The 7,717-nt window shown below is 46.6% G+C and overlaps 1 pseudogene; it reads left to right on the top strand.

The window, feature by feature from the left end:
* The first annotated feature begins 4,443 nt into the window (after positions 1–4,443).
* LOC101653741 lies at positions 4,444–6,555 on the top strand (annotated as a pseudogene).
* Positions 6,556–7,717: the final 1,162 nt, after the last annotated feature.

Raw genomic sequence — 7,717 nt, 5'->3', positions numbered from 1 at the left:
GTAGAGATCTAGCAAGATAAGCCCCCTGGACTGATGTCAAAGGGAGTGGGAGCCTATCTACATAGACATACAGATTTGGCAGAGGTCACCTTTGCTTCAAATATGTCCACAAATGTGGTAGAGCATTAGGGGACCAGTTATGAACACTTCTTAAATATAACAAATCCCTTGAGGGAACAAGACCCTGGGCCTGGAAGCCAATTTGGTGTAATCTAGTCTACAAAGACAATGCTCCACATCATGCATGGCTGAGGAGGGACTAGGGTTTTCAACGGCCATCAGTGGCCACCCAAGGGGCAGTTACTGGCTTATCACCATCTGGAGTAAAGCAGGGTTAAGAAAATCAAAGCTAAATGGAAACAATTAGTGCAAAGGCTACTGGATCACAAGAAACATCAGTCCCCATCAGTTGAAAACCTAGAATACTAGATGGTAGTTGGCTACCGCTACCAAATGCCCTAAAAGGAAACACATTGGAAAGCCATGGAGAAAGTGCCAGAAGAACGGAAAACAACACTCAGACACATAAAATAGACCCAGGCTTCTCGGTCAGAGAGAGACTGGTGGCACCACCGGGACTGTGGTCCTTAGTCACCTTTCAATCCTGTAATGAACTCATCCCTATGGCTTAATTTTCAGCCAAGCAATAGACAAGTCTCTAAGAGGGATGTTGACCCCAGGGAGGTACACACGCTTTTTAATAATCAACCATTTGAGATCAAAAGGACACCCAGTTGCCCACAGTTTAGGAGGGTTAACAAAAATGTTGGTGTGGGAACAGGAAACAGGGAGGAAGAGAAATAAGTGATGCTACACAGGTAGGATTGCTGCCTCTCCTAATTACTGTATATACTTGAGTATAAGCCAAGGCACCTAATTTTACCACCAAAAACTGGGGCGCTTTTTCAGCATAAAAAACGTGCTGCAGATATACTGAAGATAAAACGCCTATGTACATCGAAAGAATTCACCAAGAGAGTAATAACAGAGTCCACGGACTGGGAAAACATCTTTAGCAATGACACATCAGACAAAGGCCTTATTGCTAACATCTACAATACTCTGCTAGCTTCCAAAGAGAAAAAAAACAATTGCCCACTTGAGACGTGGGCAAAGGACCTGAACAGAAGTTTCACAGGGGCAGAAACCGAATGGCCAACAAACATTTGAGAAAATGTTCCTGATCTTTAGCCATAAGAGAAATGAAAATTAAAACAACAATGAGGTACAACCTAACACCCTCAAAGGTAGCCCGATTAAAAAAATCAGAAAGCAACAAGTGTTGGAGGGGCTATAGGGAGGCAGGAACTCTAATCCACTGCTGGTGGACATGTAAGTATGTACAACCACTATGGAAATCGATCTGGTGATATCTAAAACAGATGGAAATCGAGTTACCCTATGACCCAGCAATCCCCCTACTGGGCATCTACCCAAAAGAGACAAGAATCAAACCAAGACCAGACATCTGTGCTCCAATGTTCATTGCGGCATAGTTCACAATTGCAAGGAGTTGGAAGCAACCCACATTTCCATCAACCGGCGATTGGATTAAAAAACTGTGGTATATACATACAATGGAGTACTACGCATCGCTAAAAAGCAGTGATGAACGTATGAAGCACATCGCTTTATGGGAAGAACTGGAGGAAATCATGCTAAGCGAAGTAAGTCAGGCACAAAAGCACAAGTACAATATGAGTCCACTGAGGTAAGCTTTAAAATAAATGCAAAAGGGACATAGGGAAAAAGCTACTGTATACAAACATTCCTGGGGTGAGGACCGGGTAGTATGGCAGGGACCAGATCAAATGCAGGGATACACATGGTAGATAACTGTGGGGGGAGGTCAGGTGCGCAGGCATTCCCCCCCTGAGGGGCAATCAGTTGCCAGACTGCTGTCTCATCCCACCACAGGGGTGGGCCTGCTCCCTGCCTCTGGGGACAATGGACAGGCTCCTGTAGGAAGAGTTTTCACCCTACTGATAATGGGTCCTATGGAGACCCAGAGACCACCCTCTAGACCACCCTCTCATTGCTGTGTAACCTATAGTGCAGCTCCTCCCTGTGATGTATGTCTCTACCTGTAATTAGTGGGCTGGCATGCCCCCAAAAGGTAAATAGGCATGGGTCAGCAATATAGAGCTCTCTGACTCTCTGATCTCTCTCCCTGGTCTCTTCCCCCTCTCTCCACGTGGACCACCAAGCTGGGCTGAGGTGAGCAATGCTACCATGTAATGTGTCTGACTGCATTATTGTATCTCTCATGCTCTCGATGACTTTAATATAATACTTATATATCTCAACCGTACAATTGTGCATTACCGAACCCGTGGATAGTATTAGTAGCAGCGGTGGGGGCTGGTCCCTCACCTCCCCCTCCTCGTCATTTTAATTTAATACTACAGACAACTGGGGAGGAGGTGGGGAAAGGGAAAAAAATGTAATACAGAAGAAATGGGTAGCAGGGGCATGAAGTGCTAACCCACCCAAGGGGAGGGTATTATTTATATCTCCACAGGGAAAGAGGGACCAGACTTCAACCCAGTGTACCAAGGTGTGAATGCAACATGCTGGCGTGGAGTATGGAACCAGTGGAGAGGTCTGGGGGCCTGGCCTCAGGCCCAAATACTAAGTGGACGCCTGACCCTCCCTCCAGAAGAATTTATTTCAAAGGATGGCACTGAATCTGCAGCTCCGGGAGAGGAGCACATGGGAGCAGATGAAGGGGGAGGAGGAGAGAGGGGAGCACATCCTGGCCCACCAGGCTTTGAGGACGATGATCCCAATTAGAGCAGCCAGTCCACAGAGAGGACCACATGGCCAGCCCCACCATTAGACATGACGCCCCTCACTGACCCATGGCCCTGTGGGGGACAGCACCGGAGACACAGTGTGGGAATTGCGCCTGATCTGAACCCGCCACAGAGGCAAAGCACTGGGGTGCAGTGGAACAGCAAGGAAATGGAGCGACAAGGTCCCCAGGGAATGCTGAAGGTGGACTTTGGGACCAGGGCCTGGACTGGAAAACACTCCTAACTGCCAACAAACGATCCTTGAACTAACTACAAGCTTTTCTTTCTTGTGTTTTGTTTTGTTTTTGTCAGTGGTTTGTTTTTGTTGTTGTTTTGTTATACATTGTTGCTTGGTTTTGCTCTCTTGTTTTTGTACATGTTATTTTCTCCACAGGTCTGTCTAAATAAGATAGGCTGGACGAACAATCTGGAGGAGAAAACAACGGGACCAACAGTTCTGGGGGGACATGGGAGACGGGGTGGTGGGGGGAAAGGAAGTGGTGTTAACAAACCCAGGGACAAGGGAACAATAAGTGATACAAATCGGTGATGAGGTGGGTGTGGGAATCCTGGTAGGGCATGATCAAGGGTAATGTAACCAAGAGGAATTGCTGAAACCCTGGTGGGGACTGAGTATGATAGTGGGACAGGAGGAAAGTCAAGGGAAATAGAGGAAAGAGCTGAGAGGCAAAGGGCATTTATAGAGGTCTAGATAAAGACATGTACATATGCAAATATATTTATATATGAGGATGGGGAAATAGATCTATGTGCCTATATTTACAGGTGTAGCATTAAGGTAGCAGAAGGACATTGAGCCTCCACTGGAGTACTCCCTCAACACAAGAATACTTTCTTCTATTAAATTGGCATTCTATGATGCTCACCTTCCTGACACAACCACTGAAGACAAAGCAGGTGAATAAGCAAATGTGGTGAAGAAAGCTGATGGTGGCCTGCTATCAACAGATATAGCATCTGGGGTGTTAAAAGCTTGAAGGTAAACAAGCAGCCATCTAGCTCAGAAGCAACAAAGCCCACATGGAAGAAGCACACCAGCCTATGCGATCACGAGGTTTCGAAGGGATCAGGTATAAGGCATCATCAGAACAAAAAATCTTACCATAGTGAATGAGGGGGGGAGTGCGGAGTGGAGACCCAAAGCCCATTTGTAGGCCACTGGAGATCCCCTTGCAGAGAGGTGTCGGGGAGGAGACGAGCCAGTCAGGGTGCAATATAGCAACGATGAAAAATACAACTTTCCTCTAGTTCCTAAATGCTTCCTCCCACCACCCCACACTATCATGATCTGAATTCTACCTTGCAAGTCTGGCTGGACCAGAGGATGTACACTGGTATACAGATAGGAATGGGAAACACAGGGAATCCAGGGCAGATGATCCCTTCAGGACCAGTGGTGTGAGTGGTGATACTGGGAGGGTAGAGGGAGAGTGGGTTGGAAAGGGGGAACCGATTACAAGGATCTATATGTGACCTACTTCCTGGTGGACGGTCAACAGAAACGTGGGTGAAGGGAGACATCGGATGGGCAAGATATGACAGAATAATAGTTTATAAATTATCGGTCCGCCCCCTGACTCGCAGCTCTGGTCTTTCCTCCCGCTTTCTTGCCTCTCCTGGTCTCAAGATGCCCTGGGCCACCAGCCACAGTGGCAGCAAGTCCTTGGGACCACCACCCCTGTGGGGTTCCTCCGGGAGCAAGGCGGGGCCCGGGGCAGCGGCACTGGCGCTGTCCAGACCGAGGCCATGAAGCAGATTCTCGGGTGATGGACAAGAAACTGGAATCTGGGGAAGAAAAAGGGCAAGCCTGATGATTACCAGGAGCCGATGAGCAAAGGGCAAAGGCTGAATCAGGATCAGCTGGATGCGGTATCCAAGTTCCGGGAAGTTACGAACAAGTTGGAATTTACAAAAGAATTACAGAGGAGTTTCATGGCATGAAGTCAAGATATTCAGAAGACAATAAAGGAGGCAGCACGTCGGAGCAGCTTATGCGAGAAGAAGCCTAGCAGAAACGTTTAAAGACGTGCTTGAGCTGCACTATGTTTTGGACAAATTGGGAGATGAGGAAATACGACTGACTTGAAGCAAGGCTTGAATGGCGTGCCGATATTCTCTGAAGAGGAATTGACCTTGTTGGATGATTTCTACAAATGAGTGGACCCTGACCGAGACGTGAGCTTAAGATTGAATGAGCAGTGTGAGCATGTCTCCGTTCACCTGTGGGACCTGCTGGAGGGGAAGGAAAATCTGTATGTGGAACAAGCTAGAAAGCACTAAAGGAAATTGTTGAGCGGGTTTTTCAGTCAAACTACTTTGACAGTACCCACAACCACCAAAATGGGTTATGTGAGGAAGAGGAGGCTGCCTCAACACCCACATTGAAGACCAGGGAGCTGAAGCTGAACCCGAGCCAGCAGAGGCATACACTGAACAGAATGAAGTTGAATCAACAGAGTAGTACGTAAATAGACAATGTATGGCAGAAACACCGTTCTGCAGTGGTGAAAAAGAGCAAGTAGATGAGTGGTCAGTTGAACCAGTTGAGGTAGTAAATTCACTCCAACAGCAACCACAGGCTGCATGTCCTTCAGTACCAGAGCCCCACACTTTGACTCCAGTGGCTCAGGCAGATCCCCTCGTGAGAAGACAGCGAGTACAAGACCTTATGGCACAAATGCAGGGGCTGTATAATTTCATTCAGGAATCTATGTTGGATTTTGAAATCCAGACACTGGATCCTGCCATTGTATCTGCACAGCCCATGAATCCTACACAAAACCTGGACGTGTCCCAGCTTGTGTGTCCTCCAGTTCATTCTGAATCCAGACTTGCTCAAGCTAATCAAGTTCCCGTACAACCCGAAGCTACCCAGGTTCCTTCGGTTTCATCCACAAGTGAAGGGTACACATCATCTCAGCCCTCGTATCAGCCTTCTCATGCTGCAGAGCTGCGACCACAAAAGGAACTGATTGACCAGTTTCAGGCAACGATCTCTTTAAATACAGACCAGACTACAGCATCATCATCCCTTCCAGCTGCATCTCAGCTTCAGGTGTTCCAGGCTGGGACAAGCAAACCTTTGCACAGCAGTGGAATCAATGTGAATGCAGCTCCATTCCAGACCATGCAGACGGTGTTTAATATGAATGCCCCAGTACCTCCTGTTAATGAACCAGAGACTTTGAAGCAGCAAAGTCAGTACCAAGCCAGTTATAACCACCAGAGCTTTTCCAATCAACCTCACCAAGTAGAACAAACAGAGCTTCAGCAAGAACAGCTTCAAACAGTGGTCGGCACTTACCATGGTTCCCAGGACCAGCCCCATCAAGTGACTGGCAACCATCAGCGGCCTCCCCAGCAGAATACTGGATTTCCACGGAGCAGTCAGTCTTACTACAATAGCCGTGGTGTATCTCGTGGAGGCTCCCGTGGTGCTACCAGCTTGATGAATGGATACCGGGGCCCCGCTAATAGATTCAGGGGAGGATATGATGGCTACCGTCCTTTATTCTCTAACACTCCAAACAGTGGCTATACGCAGTCTCAATTTAGTGCGCCACGGGACTTCTCTGGCTATCAGCGGGATGGATATCAGCAGAATTTCAAGCGTGGCTCTGGGCAGAGTGGACCGCGGGGAGCCCCACGAGGTCGTGGAGGGCCCCCGAGACCCAACAGAGGGATGCCGCAAACGAACACTCAGCAAGTGAATAGATCTGACTCACAGGAGTATGTGTAATCGCCAAAAACACACTGGCCAGTGCACCATAATGTTACCAGAAGAGTTATTATCTATTTGTTCTCCCTTTCAGGGAACTATTGTAAAGGGACTGTTTTCACCCCATAAAGACAGAACTACAATTGTCAGCTTTATATTACCTGGATATGGAAGGAAATGATTGTTAACCCTGCACGTTCTGTCCTAAGGTCATCTTGAGCCTTGCACATGACACTCGGATTCCTCACCCTTGCTTAGGAGTAAGACCTACACCTTACAGGGGGATAGCTCCGTAAGTCCAAGTGACTTGGAAAATGTAAGATCGACTTTTGACATTGGATAACATCTACAAAACAGCCCTAGTGTTATTTAGTGGTAATTGACAAAACGAAAATATTTCCCAGGAAAGGAAGGTGGACGGAATCTTTCCAGTTAAAGGGGAGCACTCGACATTTACATGCATACTACATTATGCACGGGCCCTTCCTTACTCACACATGTAAGGCTGGCTACCAGCTCTGACACGGCACTGTTCTTTATCTGGTCAAATGACTGTGGTTAGAAAACAGAAACATGTAAATTGCTTTTTAATAGCTGATAATGTATAAGACAAAGCCAACAGGCAAAATTGGGCTTTGATTGGCAGTTTTTGGAAAATATGCAACAAATAAGGGTTATAATAAGGATGGCCACTTCTGTATTTAATGGGAAGTATTTCGATAGCTTTTGAACACTTAACAGTTTGGTTGACAATAACTTTTGTAAAGAATTGGTACTTTAAATCATTCCTCATAACGTACATTGTCTGTCACTAACACGAGGATCCTGTTGTATTGTCACCTAAATTGCTACAGGCACTGATGGAAATCTAATGGCTAATCATAGCACTTTTGGTCACATGTCTTTCCTGCAGCCTGAGGGATTTTATGAGTAAAAGTTATCAGATGCCTGCTGCTGCTACCACCCTTTTAAATTGCTATCTTTTGAAAAGCACCAGTATGTGTTTTAGATTGATTCCCTATTTTACGGAAATGACAAGTCAGTAGTTTCACATTCTGATGGTAAAAACAAAACAAATAAAACATGTTTATAAAAGTTGAAAAAAAATTATCAAGGGCTCATAAGAGAGGGGGAGCAGGGAGGGTGGTGAAAATGAGGAGCTGATGCTAGGGGCTTAAGTGGA

The sequence above is a fragment of the Echinops telfairi genome, unplaced genomic scaffold, assembly GCF_000313985.2.
Source record: "Echinops telfairi isolate 266 unplaced genomic scaffold, ASM31398v2 ScPeMD7_7473;HRSCAF=8511, whole genome shotgun sequence".
Classification (NCBI taxonomy): Eukaryota; Metazoa; Chordata; class Mammalia; order Afrosoricida; family Tenrecidae; genus Echinops; species Echinops telfairi.
This window is presented reverse-complemented; position numbering and strand designations above follow the sequence as displayed.